Source organism: Temnothorax longispinosus, chromosome 4 (assembly GCF_030848805.1).
Source record: "Temnothorax longispinosus isolate EJ_2023e chromosome 4, Tlon_JGU_v1, whole genome shotgun sequence".
Lineage (NCBI taxonomy): Eukaryota > Metazoa > Arthropoda > Insecta > Hymenoptera > Formicidae > Temnothorax > Temnothorax longispinosus.
In genome coordinates, this window is record NC_092361.1 from 6,201,140 (window position 1) to 6,217,730 (window position 16,591).

Here is a 16,591-nt window from a genome sequence, read left to right on the forward strand (position 1 = left end):
AAAATTTAATCATTCCATCCATCGTGTCCACGAGTCCTTCTTGTGTGTTGAGGATGGGCGAATTTTCGAGGCAACTTGGCTCACTGACCTGGAATCTTCGACAGTCGGGGAGAAAAATGTTTGCTCAAATATCGAAGCGAGTTTTCACGGAGTTCATGACTCTTCTCGGTCAGCGAAGATCAAGAAGGCCCTTGGATATACGATTTGGATTTTCAATTTTAAATTGTTATTTTCGTTATTTGCGTAATCGCCGCCTTATATCTATTTAGCGCTGATACCATCGATTTATGCGAGAATGTCTTTTTTCACTCACATTTTTCCACAGTATTTTTATCCGTTTATCGCATCATGTTATTAAGCGCTGCGAACCATCCATTATCAACAGATTTTAATAATAAAATTAGGTATGCTCTTGTTAATTGTTCGCACACGATATAATACGGATGCGGCGCGCCCCGTTCACGTAATAGCGTTAGAGACAGCGGGGATCGATATTTCCATTCTCTCGTACGTTCGCGTCAAGTCGGATCGTTGAGATTGCAAGGAAATAATATTAACGATTAACGACGTTGAATATCCACCTCGATGAGAATTGGAGTGAGACCTCTCTCATCCGTGTACACACATGCCGACGGCTTAAATGATGCTTTAATAGCTCGAGAATATCGCGAAGGTTACCTCGGCACGCGAGTTCACGATAAGTAATCAGATTTAGATACATTTTGGAATTATTCTTTTCCAATAAGGTTAAATCGCGGCCGTAAGAGATATTTTTAGAGGAACAGAACTTAAACTTACGTTCAGAAACAATCGAAATGCTAATTCCGATTGACTGACTAATTAATAATATTTTATATTGCATATTATGCTTAATATTATTCTCTTGTGCAATTAAAAGTAAGTACAGAAAAGAAAATGCACAAGCATTAGTCGCTGGAAATAGTCAAAATAGTGAGACAAAACGCGAGATGAAAGACAGACGCAAATCTACCATCAGTCTAGAAGTTGTCAGGAAAATCGACTCACGTACACGTCACGGCAAAACTGGCAGAAGAGCTGCCTTTAAGATTGAATTGTGACGAGACCGAAGAAAAGAGGAAACTACGCGCGGCTCGCGTACGACTACTCGGCGAATAATTCCTTTCCTAAACAAAAGGGAGACAGTCTATTTCCCGGACTGCAGAGTTTGTAGTAGCGCTCGGGATCGTCGAGGGAGACATTATAACGCGCCGGCCATTGTCGGCCGCGCAAGTTCCTGGCGAGAGCAAAAACAATGCCGCGCGCGCCGTCATCGAGCCACCGTCATCTCTCCCTCGTTCGCTTTTCATCGCTCGTAAATGCTATCGGCGGTTAGCGGATAGCGATCTTCGGCCACGGGACGAATGGCGCGCGCGAGTCCAACCAACGAGACGCAACCCTTTTCCGCTGGCCAGAAAGTTTCTGAAGGAAGCGGGCAGACCGTGACGCAGTCGGGAAGTAGGTTGGGTGGGCGACCAGAACGAAGCGACGAACTGATTTGATACTCCTCGCAGATAATTTTATTACATTTTATTTAATAATAAGCGAGACGAGTAGCTCCTTTTTTTGTTATTTGATATCTCAGGAGAATCTCGACAGCGAAAGTATATATAACGCTCGATATAACGAGGATAAGAATCACGAAACGATAGTCGAGATTTTTCGTAAAATTACACATCAGAAGAAGAAAATGGCTTAAACGAAGATAATGAGAATATCACGAAGAGAGCAAATACTAACGAAATCTTGAGAAGTAATTCCCAAGTGAAACCGAATGCACGTACTAATAATGTTAATCGATTTTTGTTATTATCCCCGAGTTAGGCGAATATAGTTCATATTGGCAGCTTCCGATGACATCATGAACGAGATCCCGCAATCCATCGCTCGAATGGCATCCATAGAAAGTGAAGAACCGCGGTAGATTCGGATGATCGGATGTCTATGGTACGTTCATCCTGCTATTGAAGAATCCTGTTACCGTGAAAGCGTTGCGTTAGCACGCTTTCGAATAACGTCACTATATGGGTGTGACCGGCGAACGGCAGGAAAGAGAGAGACGAGAGCGTCCATTTCTACCTACACCTGCAACGCGTGCCGATGGCTTTTTGCGAAAAAAAAGTCAATTGTAAAGCAGAAGTGTCAAAGCCGTGCGGAACGCGCAGAATACGGAACGCGACGCGCGATTCGCCTATTGTTTTTTCGTCTGGCAACACGGTTCTGACAAAAAGTTGTTTTGAATGTAAATATTTACGTATCGTCATGAGCTTCCTCTCGTTTGGAGAAAATCACGCCGTTAAGAGCTCGTATCTGGTGCTACATGATAAACTATCAATTCAACTTGATCGAAAATAATTGTCTATCTCAATTGCGTAAAGAATCGCAACGTTCTATTGTGATTTAGTGTGTCGTGACATCAATGTCGGCCTCATTTTCGCGCAGTTCTCCCGAAACTCGAATTTCGCGCAGAAATTCCCACCGCGACGATCGTCGCGTAATCGACCTGCGGCCTTCGCGCGAAATGTCACCGGGGGAAAAGTTCGCCCGCCGATGTTGTACATCCGCGCGCATCCGTTCCGAATCTACTGCGAATTTACCGCAGATCGAAACTGCATTTCGATCGAGCCCGTGAGACCACCTCGAAAGCTCGTTTGCCTTTTGTACCAACACGATGTCATTCTGTAGGATCATCGTATAGGACAAGTCATCCCCATCTCGGCAGGGCGGGAGCGCTGCTATATTAAGGCAGCGATGTCGTTTTTCCTGCGAGATTTAGAGAATCGGATCGAAATTGCAAACTATTTTACCGAAATAAACGAAGTAATATTAAACGTAATATATTATATTAATGCAAAAAATTTGTCAAATAAAGGTGAAAACAAAATTTCGACAAAATCGAAGGAAAATAGCTGCCACAAGCTTCTGGATACCTTTTTTTCATCCAAGGAAAAATTTTTTAATCCCTTTTTTAAGGAACTTTAATTTTCTGATTTTATTTAGTACAAAGCTCGATGGAAAAACGACAAACCTCTCACACCGATCTAAAATAAATATCATCTTAAAGTAAAAGCGTCTTCAACATACGAATAAACATACGGAAAATTGTAGAAGAAGCGAAGACGTAGGATGATGTGAAAACATAATACTCATTCGCGTTTTATTTTATTATTGTTCAAAGTATCGGCGAGATCCCTTTTAGCTCAAATAAATTCTCTCTTTTGTAACCTCGTGTCGTTATCAAGTCGCATTAATGATTCTCTTAGAAAAGAAAATAGCAATGTTCGCTAACTCATGTGACTTATCTGGCGATCGGACGGGTGTCTCGGGCGAGGAACAGCCAAGGTCCCGTCCTTACGGCCCCGCGCGCGAAAGATTTCCTGGACGATTAATCTCCCACCTGCCGACCCTGACCTCTGAAACGGAAAGGTTTTCGGAGTCAAGGACGCGCATGCAACGTTTCTTGTTCTGTCAATCGATATTCCTTGAATAAGGCTAGACCGCCGCGGCTTTTCATTTTGCGTGACCACGAAGGGAGGTGCTGGACTATAGTCGGCCTCGGTACGATCTTAGATGGTACCAGTTGGTAGCGCGGTGGATACCCCACCGCGAATCCTTTATACGCGATACGACGAGACTTACGTCCGAAATTATGCACTGCTATTCTCGTCGTTTTTCCTTTGCGAAGCCTAATAACGGTCTCGCGTGTAAGAGAGTTATTATTGCGAATAGGCAGTCACGTGTATCTTACGTTAACGAACACTCGCTCAATATCAGAAAGAGAAGGCCGATAGGGCGTCCGCGTCACAGGATTGTGTTTGGATCATCCAAAAGACGCGGACGCATTTTATGTATCCGGCTCGTCGTTACCAGCATAGCCAAGTACGCACCGACCTATAACGGCGCGCACCTCGTGCCGCGAGCTTATCCTCGTCGCTCCGTGAATTTATGGAATGAACCGACGACGTTTATATGCGCTCCGCGTTCGCGCGCGCATCCTTGGAAGCTAGGGTGCGTATAAAACAGCAAGACGGACACGACGGTATCACGCGAGGTATTTTACAACGTCGCGGCATCGTTGCAGTTCGGATCCGTAATACCGTACGTAAATACTAGTCTTTAAACAATAGTCCATTATCTTTTTATGTAGGCAGTAGCGAAACGCAACATTATACGAGTTGCCTCTTTCAAACTATATTTGAATTGTGACCGTACCGTTTATCAACTATTTGGACCGTATCCAGGTTTTGTTTTAATATCTGTCTCATAATATTCAAAAATACTTTTAAAGAAGAATATATTTTTAGAACATAAAAGAACACATAAAATATTATTAAAAGCTAGTTATAAAAGTAAAAAATTTTATAAACAACTTAAAAATTAAGTGTAGAATAATAATAAGTGTAGTTAATAATAAGAATACTGTAAATTATTTTATAAAAACGGACTTCGGTAGTCGATTAAAAAAATGCCAGTAGACTTCTCATATTTCACTTTGCGCTATTAAATGATAACAAATTCAAAAAGAGAAATCTAAGGCTTCCAATATTTGAAAAAATATTTAATTTCCATGAATATCGGATAAAAACTTTTTTCTATAACTTCAACTTTGAAAAGCTGCATTTTATATTTCTCCAAATCTCAATCTTAAAAAGATCGATCGAACCATATTGGATATTTATTTGAGTAAAATAGTTTAAGAAGCATATTGCAAGAATTCTTACAAAAATCTCTTCCGTCCATTTTGCAGTTAAATAAGCATAAGGAAACTCGATTCCGTTATCCGCGAACGTTTATCTCGGCACAGCGCTGCTTGGCTCAAGAAGAAAATAAAAAAGAGAGGAGAGAGAGAGAGAGAGAGAGAGGGGAAAGGGAGAAAAAAAGAGAAAAGGAGAGGAGAAAAACCGCGCAGAAATCTGAGCTGAAAGATATAGATAAGATATAATAAATTCCGTAAAAGTCAATTTTCATCTAAAATGACGATCATCCCGTCTAGACTAGATCATTCAGTACAAAAAAAACTGCTAGGTCACTTAGAATAAAAAAAAGCACGATGAATATTCCTCGCGAGATTAAAACGGAGTTAATGATCGATTAAGAACATAGCGTCGCGCATTTCAATTCCCTTTACTCCATTTTTCTCCATCGGTTTTTGCGCTCTTAACTTCAGACTTTTCTCATCGACATTGTCGTCAAATAAACGTCGAAGCCTGATCACACTTAATTTTAAACGCGAGATGTAAAAGCAGCTTTCTATATATATATATATATTCATAAAATAAAATTAAAATAAATTAATTTTGTTATTAATTCATAATTAAACAAAGTTCTATGAAGAGAAGTGAAGATAATAAAAAAAAATGAGGAAGAGAATTAGTGGTTGAATAGCAGAGTGCGCGGTTTAATTGAAGAACGTGATACGGTATTTCGCGATTCGCTCTGATTTTGCGCGCGAAGGTGGAGGCGCGAGGAGGATTCCGTGAAGGACGTCATCGTCAAGCTGATTTTCAAGGGAATGCGGGAATCCAGTTTGCGGTTAGGCGAAAAACTGGACGATATTATTTCCACGTTTGGTTTCGCACGACGGTCTCGCGGCAACCTTTAATTAACTCGCTAAAGTCCGCACGAAAGTACGCTTTCTGATATTACCGCCGGCATTTCTATGTAATGCCACGTAAGTTTCTCCTAGCGAGTTCCAATTGCAATTGTAATTACTACATATTATTTCCTCGTCAAAATTACCTCGAATAATAATGTTTGAAATTATATATCGTAACGTTGTTATAATATTGCAATAATAGCGTTTTGAAATGTATGATGAATGTGTCCTTCTTCATATAATGTGTATCTGCTTCATAGTGTGTGTTCGATATAAATTATCAGGAGTACTTCGTCCGTCCGCAAATAGCGTATTATTCTTAGGAGGGACATAAAAGTCTGAACGCCTGTATTTTACTTGATTCAGGAATGTGTCGCAAGGTTTTCGCGCCCAGCAGTCCACGCCGGGCGAAGAAGATGCACCCTCCGACGGTACAGGGTTGACTTTCGCGGTGGAACGCGACAGATGTAAAGAACACGGGATCGCGGCGCTGTTGGAAGAGCGGAGGGGAGCGCGTCGGGTTGAACGAAAGGGATGAAAGCCAGGGTACGAGATACGGATGGAAGAGGGATGGAAGATCCTGGAAGCGAGAGGAGTGGAATCGCGCGCAGCTAGTGGGGGAGTCGGTGGTAGGTGAGAAGAAAGGACAGAAAGCGCGAATGGAGGGATGAAAGGATACGCAAGTTAGGGAAGGACGTATGAAACACAGACGAAAGAGAGAAGAAAGAGAGAGAGAGAGAGAGAGAGAGAAGTCACACGGAGAGGAGAAGTAGTCACATAGATAGAAGGAAAGGAAGCGGTATTCAAGCGGTCCGACTAAAAGGGGATGGACGATGTGCAGGAAAGAGAGAGAAAGCAGCATGGCAAAAGCGACGTGGATATATACCGACTGTGAGAAAGCGAGAGCAAGTATTTCGAGTCGGTGAACGCGAGAACGGACCAGAAAGAGACGAAAACGATGGCGCTGAAGACATGAGACAGAATTTTAGAAACGGAAGAAGAGGAAAAACGAGGAACGCGAATAGGAATGGGACAGAAGGAAGAGAAGGTTGCAAGTAGGAGCAAAAGAGAGAGAGAGAGAGAGGGGAGGCAGAAAGGAGAGATGAACGGAGAGAAACGCGAGTAAATTGGAGACAGTCGACGGAGGGGGAAATCGCGTAAAACAGAGGGAGAGGAATTCACGTGGCGGCGATGGCGGAAGGGTGGTGGTCCTTCGAAAAGAGACGGAGGATAAATTTTCAGAAGCTATAGAGTAGAGTTCATTTGGACTCTCGAAAAGAGACGCGTGCTTGCGTTGCAAGAAGGAAGAGAGACGAAGAGAGGGTAAGGGAGCTTGATACACACGCGCCAAGAGGGTTCTCCAAATTTGCCGACCATGGCATGGCCGCGCGAGAGAAAGAGCGCGCGAGTAACGGCGCGAGGAAGGGAGAGCGATCCGCGGCGGGGGTGGAAGAGTATTACAGAGAGAAAGAGAGAGAGAGAGAGCGAGACGGGCAGAACGGGAGCGGGACAGCAGGAGAAAGCGAGGAAGAGGGAGTACCAGGAGGCCGAGGCTGCGGCGTAGCCTCAGTGCCGGCGCAGTGGCCGGGCCATCGTGTCCTGTGCCCAGGTCTCCGTGCTCTCCTCTCTCCGTCTCTGATCCTGTCGTCAGTCATACGAACTCTGCACGGTGCATCGCCGTCATCGCCGCCGTCACCGTCGTTGTCATCATCATTACATCTGTTTCGACCGCAAAGTTCTTACCCCGTGGTGTTCTATCGTGTCCTGCCATCATCGCACATCTCTCTTTCTCTCTCTTTCTTTCTCTTTCTATCCTTCTCTCTCTCTCCTCTCTTTCTCTTTCCCTGTCTCTCTTTCTTCTCCTTTCTCGGTCTTCTCTTCGTCGAGTCGACGATCGAACGAATCGCGCGGCGTCCGCGTCTCCGATGAGAGGTAGCGCGACGCGACGTGGTGCGACGACACCCGGTAAGGTCGCCCTCGCGAGAGACGCGGCCTGACTTCCTGGTGCGGGGAGGGTTGTTGCTAACAGGCGTTACTTGCTGACGTATGGTGTGCGCGGTCACGTAAAAGCGACGCAGGAGTCACGAATTGCCGACGGTACAGAGAGTGGCGGTACAGAGAGTTACCCGGGAATTAGTGACGAACGGTGAGACATCCTTCGCCGGGCAACAGCGGCCAGGAGGATCGAGCTGAAGAGGTGGGAGCCATGCCGCCCGGGCGAGCTTCCCTCGAGGCAGCCAGCAGGATCGTCCAGCTACTGTCTTCCTGTCCTATGCGGCTGCCTGCTCGTGCTCGCTCTTGCTGAGAGGTAAGCAAGATCCTTGGACTCCGACAGGACGAAGATACGATTATTGACGGCGTTCGAAATTGCAAGCGGCTCTCTTCGTCCTGCTCGAGATATCGAGAGCGCGACTTCAGAACGGATGCAGATCGCGCTACGTGAATGGGAGTAAGCATTCGCAACAGTATCGGCTTATTTAAATGTGAAGGATTTGATGGAGACAATGGCATGATTGAGAATGGCGTTTTCTAAGTCGTAAGTACAATTTAGAGATTTCTTTTCTAATTCCTGTACGCGTCTCTATTATCTTTTGAATAAGGATTCTACGACAGTAATATTTATTAACGATACAAATTTAAGGTTCTTCGTAAATACAAACAAGAAACAATTTCCATTTGTTCATAATATATATATTTATCGAAAACTGATACTCCATCGAGCGATGTGCATCCTTCTTGTTTTTCTACGATGAAGGAAAACGAAACTCTTTCCGGTCTTTTGTATTTTACGCCATCTTATCATTTACGTTATAAACTTGTAAAATCTATTTAATAATTAACCAAGCTTCGTTGATCTATAATTGTGATTACTTGTGAGAGAACTCGTGAATTTCCGGGTTGCGGATTCCGCGCGACTGCTGATTGGAAGACGCTCCTCTTCGCCGTAATAAAAGTCAAGAGGATTACTTTGAAACTTAGTCCCAACGACGCGCTTCTCTCAGAAATCGTTTGATGAATTACATTTTCCCAAGATACTTCTATCTGATTACGCAAAGCGATCGTAAAGTCGATAGATCCTTCAATCCAGTCTCTTAATGGTGTAAAATTTCTTCGTGATGTTCACGAAACTCGTCTAATGGTCCGGATTTCATTTCGTGTTCATCGCTCCTGATCGTTTCGTACGAAACTGCGTTGGGTTATGTCAATGATATGCACAGTTTTCCGGTTTGTAGCGAGCAACGATGGCGTATCCTTAGAGAATAACCGTTCATCGCTCGTTGACGGTCCAAAACGCGTCGGCGTCTGTGGCGACAATCGACTCTCCGCTGCTTTGCAACATCGTAGACGCCACAATTCGACTGTCTTCTCTGATAACTGCCTCCCATGCGTGAATATATTCGATAACCTGATATCGCAGGCATTTAACGTGATTCAATCCCCTTTGCATGGACTTACACGAGTATCGTCAAGTCTTATGTTAGTCTCTAATTTCGCAAAAATTTAAATAAACGAGCGCATTCCTGCGTGAAAGAATCCGCATTAATTGGAGATAATTGAAAAGAAAAGGAAAATATTTTTGATATCATAATTATCCAATAAAAACTGATGTTCTATCGAGCAGTAAGAACTTTAAATTAAATCCACTGGTAGAAGAATTCCTCTACTGTTTAAAGAAATGTCATTCCTTTCTTTTTCTATATTGGAAAATCTATTTCTATATTGATAAATCTTTCTCACGATATTGCGGTTTGAAGATCTTCTCGATCCATTTTTCGACACTGACACTCGACTTATGCGGCATTCCGGGGGCTATGCATTAATTACTGGAAATCCAAGCATGAATCATGATGTAACGCACAATGCGCGCGTTGACGTGAACGTCAACCGTCCGGTTATTATCGTGTGCTCCAGGAATTTTGGCCGGTACACCGTGAGGTCCCGCTGTCGATGAATCCCGGTCGACAGAATAGACGAGCGTGCTGCGAGCGTGTTCATACGGTCCCGGTATCTCCGGTAACGTGAGGAACGATCGTGTTAATTAAAGCTTGCCCAAACACGTATCACATTTTATCGGGAGTGAAATAAAGATCCACGAAATACATCCCTATGAAACTGTATATCGAGGATTCATCGACGTTGTTGAGCGAGCATGAGAATATTTTAGAAAGAATGTATACATATATATACGTATATATATTTTGTATACATATACTATATTATATATATATTTTTTTACATATATTATATTTCATATATATGCAAATATGCATACATGTATACATAAAATATAAAAAAGTTATGTATGCGGGTAAAAAAAGAGTTATTATCTTCGACATCAAAATAATGTCCCCTTATCGTTTCCCCCTCGTCTGTCACATACCCTAAGGTTTTCCACCTCGGTGTGATGGAACATCTTACACATTCACGAGTAATATTTGCCGAAGCGAGACACATTTAAGACCGCTTGATCCACGTGACGAAGGAGAGTGACAGAGTCGTTGGAACACGCGACTCCCCAGGAGATCGCGTCGGTAGGCTCGTTTTATTCTTCCCGCGTCCATTTAAGATGATGCAAAACGACAGCGCTCGTAAAAACCACCGCCGGCTGTTTGTGTCTTGGGAACGACAGCCGGGAATCGCGACGATCGTTATCGCGTAAAGTTTATCGCCGATTTTTGCATTAATCATCATCGCCCGTAGATTCGCGCCCTTCCCGCATATTTTAGCATCCAATCTTATTTAAATCTGATCTATCCATAAATCGAAGCGAACTAAATTACAATTCGCATTCAGATTTATTGACATTCGTCCAAAGATATGAACAGGGTTGGTGTTCATTCTTAGGGAGCGTATCAAGCTGGCATTCGTTAACGTCCGATAATCACGTTATCGACACCCGTACGTACTTCTAATTAAACTAGCCGATGCTCTCTGAATTATGGCGGCGCCTTACGCTGGAAATTCTCAGCTAATCGAGGGACACGAGTTTTCAACTTCGGTAACCGCGCGCGGCTGACAAAGTTACCCTGGTATCGGACATCGAATCGGAATGTCGGATTCCGACACTGCCGCCGTGCGAGCCATAATTTCTCTTGGCGGCACACTAATTTCCTTTAACAAAATCGTTTTCGCGAACTCGGCCGTTTCTAACCGTAATGTACGGACAGTCATTTCCGGTCCGCACATCTGTTAATTTCCCGTCGTATAAGCTTTCTGACTTCCAATTTTATAACTTTGTCCAAGGGATAGTGCAAAAATAAAACAGTCACCTATTTACATCTAAGAATGATCTATTTGTGTTTGTCACCAACAGATTTCTTAAGAGAAGAATTACTTCAATCGAAGACGATCGCACCATTGGCATCACATATTAGAAAAATACCTCTGCGCAGCGGGAAAGTTAATTTTACCCGCGTTTTCGCGTAGACGACGACACTATAGAGAATCACGCACTCGTCCTAAGCGAAGATATCGCGATGAGCGCCGAGTAGGGAATCATTAATTTCAATTTCGCGAGTCGGTATTCTCGGTTTAGCGATTTGGTCAAGTTAGCCGCTACTTCAAGTAGGCCAACAGGCCAAATTAGAATGTGAGGGAGTTAACGGACGCGCGCGAATGTCTCTAGAGACAAAAGAAATTCTGACCCCGTCGTCGTCGTCGTCGAGCGCAAACGCGCGCAAAAGTTTTTCCTCTCCTAATTTTAAATTCTCCGCGGGATGCGGAATTTCTACCTGGAGAACCCACCGGTGAATTAGGACGCCATCCGGGAATACCTAACGACGTGCGCGCTCGCGCACGTACTCGTCGCGCAAATCGCAAAACAACAATAAAGCAAGGCACACACACTTTTCGTAGAACGTAACAGTAAGGTTTCGACCAATCGCGTTGGTCGACTCGGCCGTCTGTAACCGTAGAAGTAAAAATCGAGCAACACGATTAGTCGAAACCTTTATACTGTTACGTTTTACGAAAAGTGTGTGTGCCCTGCTTAACTCCGGAACGGCCGTGGAGAACGTGAAAATCCGGAAATCCGGTGCCCAAACGAGGAGACACATCATCCGGCGATCAGATTCTTTCGCTCTCTCGAATCAGAAATCGACGGAGCTTCCTGTTGTTACAATTTCATGTTGTTACATGCTTCTATACGTGGAATCGCCTGTCCCAGAAACTTTTTCCAACTAAAAAATTTAGTACGTCCCTTCATTCCCCACACAGGGAATGTTAGTTTCTCAGCGGCGAAATCTCGCTTGTTTCGATGCCCAATCTAATCTCGACGGATTCCGATTCCTCTTCCAGCATCCGATATAATTTTAGCGCGGAGACGGCGCATTCCGATCTCTCGAGCGTCCGCGTTTTCTTTCCCCTTCTTTTTTTCGTATTATTTTTATTACCAGCGGACGGTTTTCGTGTCGGATATATATCGGATGGTGCTGGGCTCCCAGCAACAAGGCTATCGATAACAGGGAAAGCGGATATTTCCGCATCTTCGCACGGGCGAAACAGTAGTACATGAGGGTAGGAGATGAGAGGGGAATGAGAAAATAATAGTTCGGTCCGATGCCCGAATAAAGCGCTCTGTCTCTCGAAAATTATGCCAATGACGATCGACCATGTCCAATTAATCAACGCCGAAGCGTAATAATGCCGTTTAATTATCGATGATTTACTGCAAATTGCCGCGATGCGCGCATTATATACGTCTTTTAGTTTAAACGCACTTAAAATAACATCGATGATGCGCCATTATCGTCGGTCGCGCCGTTTCACGAAACGAAAGCCGGGTATTCGCGGCAATTCTGTTTAATTGACGATAAAGTATCGACGCGCGAGACTCTGTCGTTTATCACGACGGTTCCGATGAGCATCAGCGCGCTCTTCTACCGAAGCATGATTTATTGGCGTCCGATTGTTATTCACCCGGATCATTGTTTCCTGAGCTCCAGACGAATTATCGTCAACGTCGCGCCTTCGCGCGTCGAATCACGGTGTTTTTTCTTTTTCTCTCCACGCGACTATCTCATCCCGTCGGATTACATTCGTAATCCGTTTTGTAAAGCGATATTCTCTCTCTCTCTCTCTCTCTCTCTCTCTCTCTCTCTCTCTCTCTCTCTCTCTCTCTCGGACGGCCGTACACAGCCGCGATCGTGCATCGCGCGATGCGGTAAATCCATGAAGCGCATTAACCTACGAGAATTAATCCCCGTACTGAAAGGAATTAATCTTTGTTGCATTATCTCATTGCAATGTAGAGAAGTGCCGCAAAGAGACGTGGCATTTTGCGCGTCCGCGGAACGGTGCATCCGCGCGGCGCGGCGTGACGGTGTATTCACCCGAAAGCTTCCGCCCGTCAAGCTCGATACATTTGTACATGCGCGCGGCGTTTAATTTGCAAAATGAGAATTAAAATCGCATTCGTATCATTGTTACGGACGCGGACACGCGTGTGAGAAGCGACATACTACGCGAAAATTAGCACTGCTTCGAGCTTCGCGTTTCTCACCGAGAGCGATCAAATAGATATGACTTAAGTGCCGTTAATTAATGTCGCTGAACTGTTGCGCGAAAGATATCGTCTTTCTGACGATTGTCGTGAATAGAGTAAATGAAAATCGGAGGGTCGCGATGCGCAGAGCACGAATGCACAGAGCGCGAATGCACAGAGCAGATGTCGAGTTCGCTCGAATAAAGTCGAGTTTGCGCTCGCGGAAAACGAGCTTTTGCACTTTCCGCGACGAAATGAAACCGACGAGTTATTGCCTGTTACTGGCGTGGCTTCTTTGACGCGGATCGTCGAAGGAAGGAGACGAACGAGCGGGCGCAAAATTTCACACTTTCGTCAAATTCATCACCCCGATAGAGAAAAATATTTTATAATTATCTTTTATTTTATGCTATCACGACACATGTCCCATCGCTATCGCCGATATCGACAGAGTTTGTCAACCGGACGGAATTTATTTTTCAAAATTGAGCGATTGCTTCGAAAATAGCCAACGTTTATTCGCGAATAAACGTCCTGATTTCTCGTCGGTTGCGTCGCGTCGCAGATGGACGGCGCTGTTTATCAACGCGAATAAGAATTAATTATGTTCCCAATCGCTTTCGCGCGAGAGACTCGTCTCCGGAGCAGACAAATTTATCCGTTTTCAACGTCGCGAAAATTCCGGAGTTTTGGAAGAAGGAAATTCAAGTCGCGCGCATTCCTCGCGAGATTCTCGAAGACTCCGCGATCCATTTGGATGGATTTCGGTTGTTGGGCTGCTTTCGATTTTGCAGGGAATAAAAGCATCGCTCCAACAAAGCGTCGCGCCGCGCCGGTGGCGTTACGACGATGGCTTTGTTCGCAGTGGAATCTCGAGCTGAATACCAGGAGCGCGTATGGTAAATGAATTCTGCCGATGACACGACGGTTTCTATCGCAGTTTCATCACGCGTATATGCGCGGCTGAACCAGGCATTAATATCCCATCGCTCGCGCGCAGTTTCAGCGGCGGTGCTTGCGAACGCAAGCTATCGTCGCGCACATCACCGCTCAACGATTCATCTCCGTTGTAACGAAAAATACGACTCGCGGGAATTATTCGCCTTCTTTTAAATTATTCGCAGAGCAACGAGTAGATATACGAGTAAAATAATACGTCGATCCTTCACGTTGCGAGAGATGGAGGAAAATAATGTCGGAAGATGAAGCAAATACGCACATGTGCACTTCACGGCACACACACGCACGCATATATTGTATCTTTGCTAAGTTATTCCGGTTTATCACTGTCTACTCTCGAGCGAAATCGTTGGTCGTCGATGCCGATCCTTGTTGACAACCTACGATGATGCGCTCCGATACGGGAAATCATTTTCTCTGCGGAATAGCGGCAATCTAGAAAGCAACCGCCTGTCCCGATCGATCTGTCCGGCAATTTCATCCCCGAGCCACGGAAAGGATTCGGAATGTCCATTTCATATCCTGACAATCGCTTCTGACACGCGCGCGCGTGAACGCCTATTTTTCTCATCTACGTTACAGCGTTTTCGAAAAAAAAAAAAAATAATGGAACGATGGCTGCTTGACGATCACCATGGATAAGACATTCTGACATTCGTGGCGAATGAATGAACGGCGACTAGCGTGCACTCTGGCATTTAAGAGCTCACGCGGGATTAATTACCTGGTATTTATAATTGAGAAGAGCAAAGGAGTGGCTTCGTCGTCGCGGTTCGTTGTTGTGTACGTGTCGGCGATGTACAACCACAAAACTGGCCAGAGTAACCACAAATCCCATTACACGTCTCTGCCCCGTCGTCCTCGCGCTCGCGTTCTCGTCTACTCATCTCGTTTAATATCTTTTAGGAAACGGGCTCGAGCGTCCGTTTAATGGTACTAATAAGATTTTGGGCCACGAAGAGCGGGTACTTTTACACGAGATATCGGCGTAATCACGTTCAGCTCTATATAATGGAATTAATTACAGTCGCGCCGGCCGAATGCGCCATCGGTGAATTAGTATTGAATAACGACGCGACGAATTCCGCGTGATTTATCGTGTCACTGCTCGATTCTCAAATCAAATATCCAAAAAATGGAATTAATGACGTGCGATAAATCGCACTTGTATCTCGTGAAAATATCGGATCACTGTTTATTGTATTATAACAAAACATCACTTTGTCCATGTATCAAGATACTTTACTTGCTCGCAATAATTATGTTCGTCAAAATAATAAATATTACATTTTATTTTAACTTTAAAACTACGATGCGATCGAGTCTCTGCCTGATTTTTTTTACTATACAGAGAATAACAAAACGTACGAAAGTTACTTTCGAGCAAATGGCTCGAGCAATCGAGACCCTGGATTCCGGATGCCGGCGCGTTTCTTTGCGCGATTCTCGTTCTCTCTCTTTTTCTTTTTCTATAGCTTAATTTTCCCTCCGGAGGATATCAAGGCAAAGAGGGAGGTCCCGAAGATAAGGCACGTAGCCGTTAATTTTCGGAAAACTCGTACCTGCGGCCATCAAACTGGCGTGGTGACGCGGAGAGATCTGCCGGCGTATCGCTGATTTTCCTCCATGTAGAATTCAAATGCCCGTTAATTATAGATTATTGCTATTGTGATTTTAATTCATAACTCGCAGGATAAGTGTTTTATTGATATATATAAAAAACTTGGTGGCGATCGCCGAATTCTGTTCATATATATCTTGTTTTACAAAATTATATTTATTACTTGTAATAAAATAAAAGTGTATACAATAAAATGGTTGTTTCGTGTTTTATAGAGAGGCCTTTCTTTCCAGAATTAACGTAGCACTTTACGCTTTTTGATAATCTCGTTATTATATTCCATATTGTTAATTTAAATTTAGTTATAGATAGATGCAGAATATTCTTCGGAAAATGTCAACTTTTTTACTATACGTTGTTTTCTTTTAATAAAATATACTCTGCACGAAGCTCATTCATCATCAAAATTATTATCTTTCCTGTCATTTAAAAAATCCAACTTTTCACAATAGAATAAAAATTAAAAGAGTGAGGTGTGTGCGATAATTTTGCATAGAAAAAGATAATTTAGTCTTTATGAAAATAAAGAACAATTTCCGTTTATTTCCATCTGCAAAGAGAAATTCACCTGAAATACTATATCTATACTAAATTTCCCGACTGTTGCCCGAAAGCACTGAGTAACTCAGTTATTATTCCTCCACGTCGCAATATTATTAGTCACAACTTGAACATTTCAATTTTCTCCATCATACGCACGAGTCCCATTTCGATTATCTTCCCACCGACGTAATTCGCTTTATCGAGAAATATGCAGTTAGTTTATCGTCGCATAATTAGGTCCGTTCTCCCACATCGCGCAATTGTGTTGAAATAATGCCGGTGCTCATCGTCGCGTACTTAATTACTTGTCCGAACAACGGTTCCGAGTCAAAGGAGAAAACTCCGGGTGTTATTCTGGATTAATCCCGCC

The 16,591-nt window shown here is 43.8% G+C and overlaps 1 protein-coding gene and 1 long non-coding RNA gene across 4 annotated transcripts in view; one reads left to right on the forward strand and one right to left on the reverse strand.

Moving 5' to 3' along the window:
- The window catches only part of LOC139812336 (uncharacterized), a 142,835-nt gene that overhangs the window by 31,585 nt on the left and 94,659 nt on the right, over positions 1-16,591 (reverse strand). The gene's annotated exons all lie outside the window — the stretch shown is intronic.
- The window catches only part of LOC139811039 (A-type potassium channel modulatory protein DPP6), a 65,067-nt gene continuing 55,542 nt past the window's right edge, over positions 7,067-16,591 (forward strand). For 2 of the 3 annotated variants that reach the window (XM_071775055.1, XM_071775060.1), the window contains exon 1: positions 7,067-7,922. The gene's annotated coding sequence lies outside the window, so the exon portion shown is untranslated. Of the gene's footprint in view, positions 8,151-16,591 lie in introns of all 3 variants that reach the window. The other variant, XM_071775056.1, reaches the window with a different exon arrangement.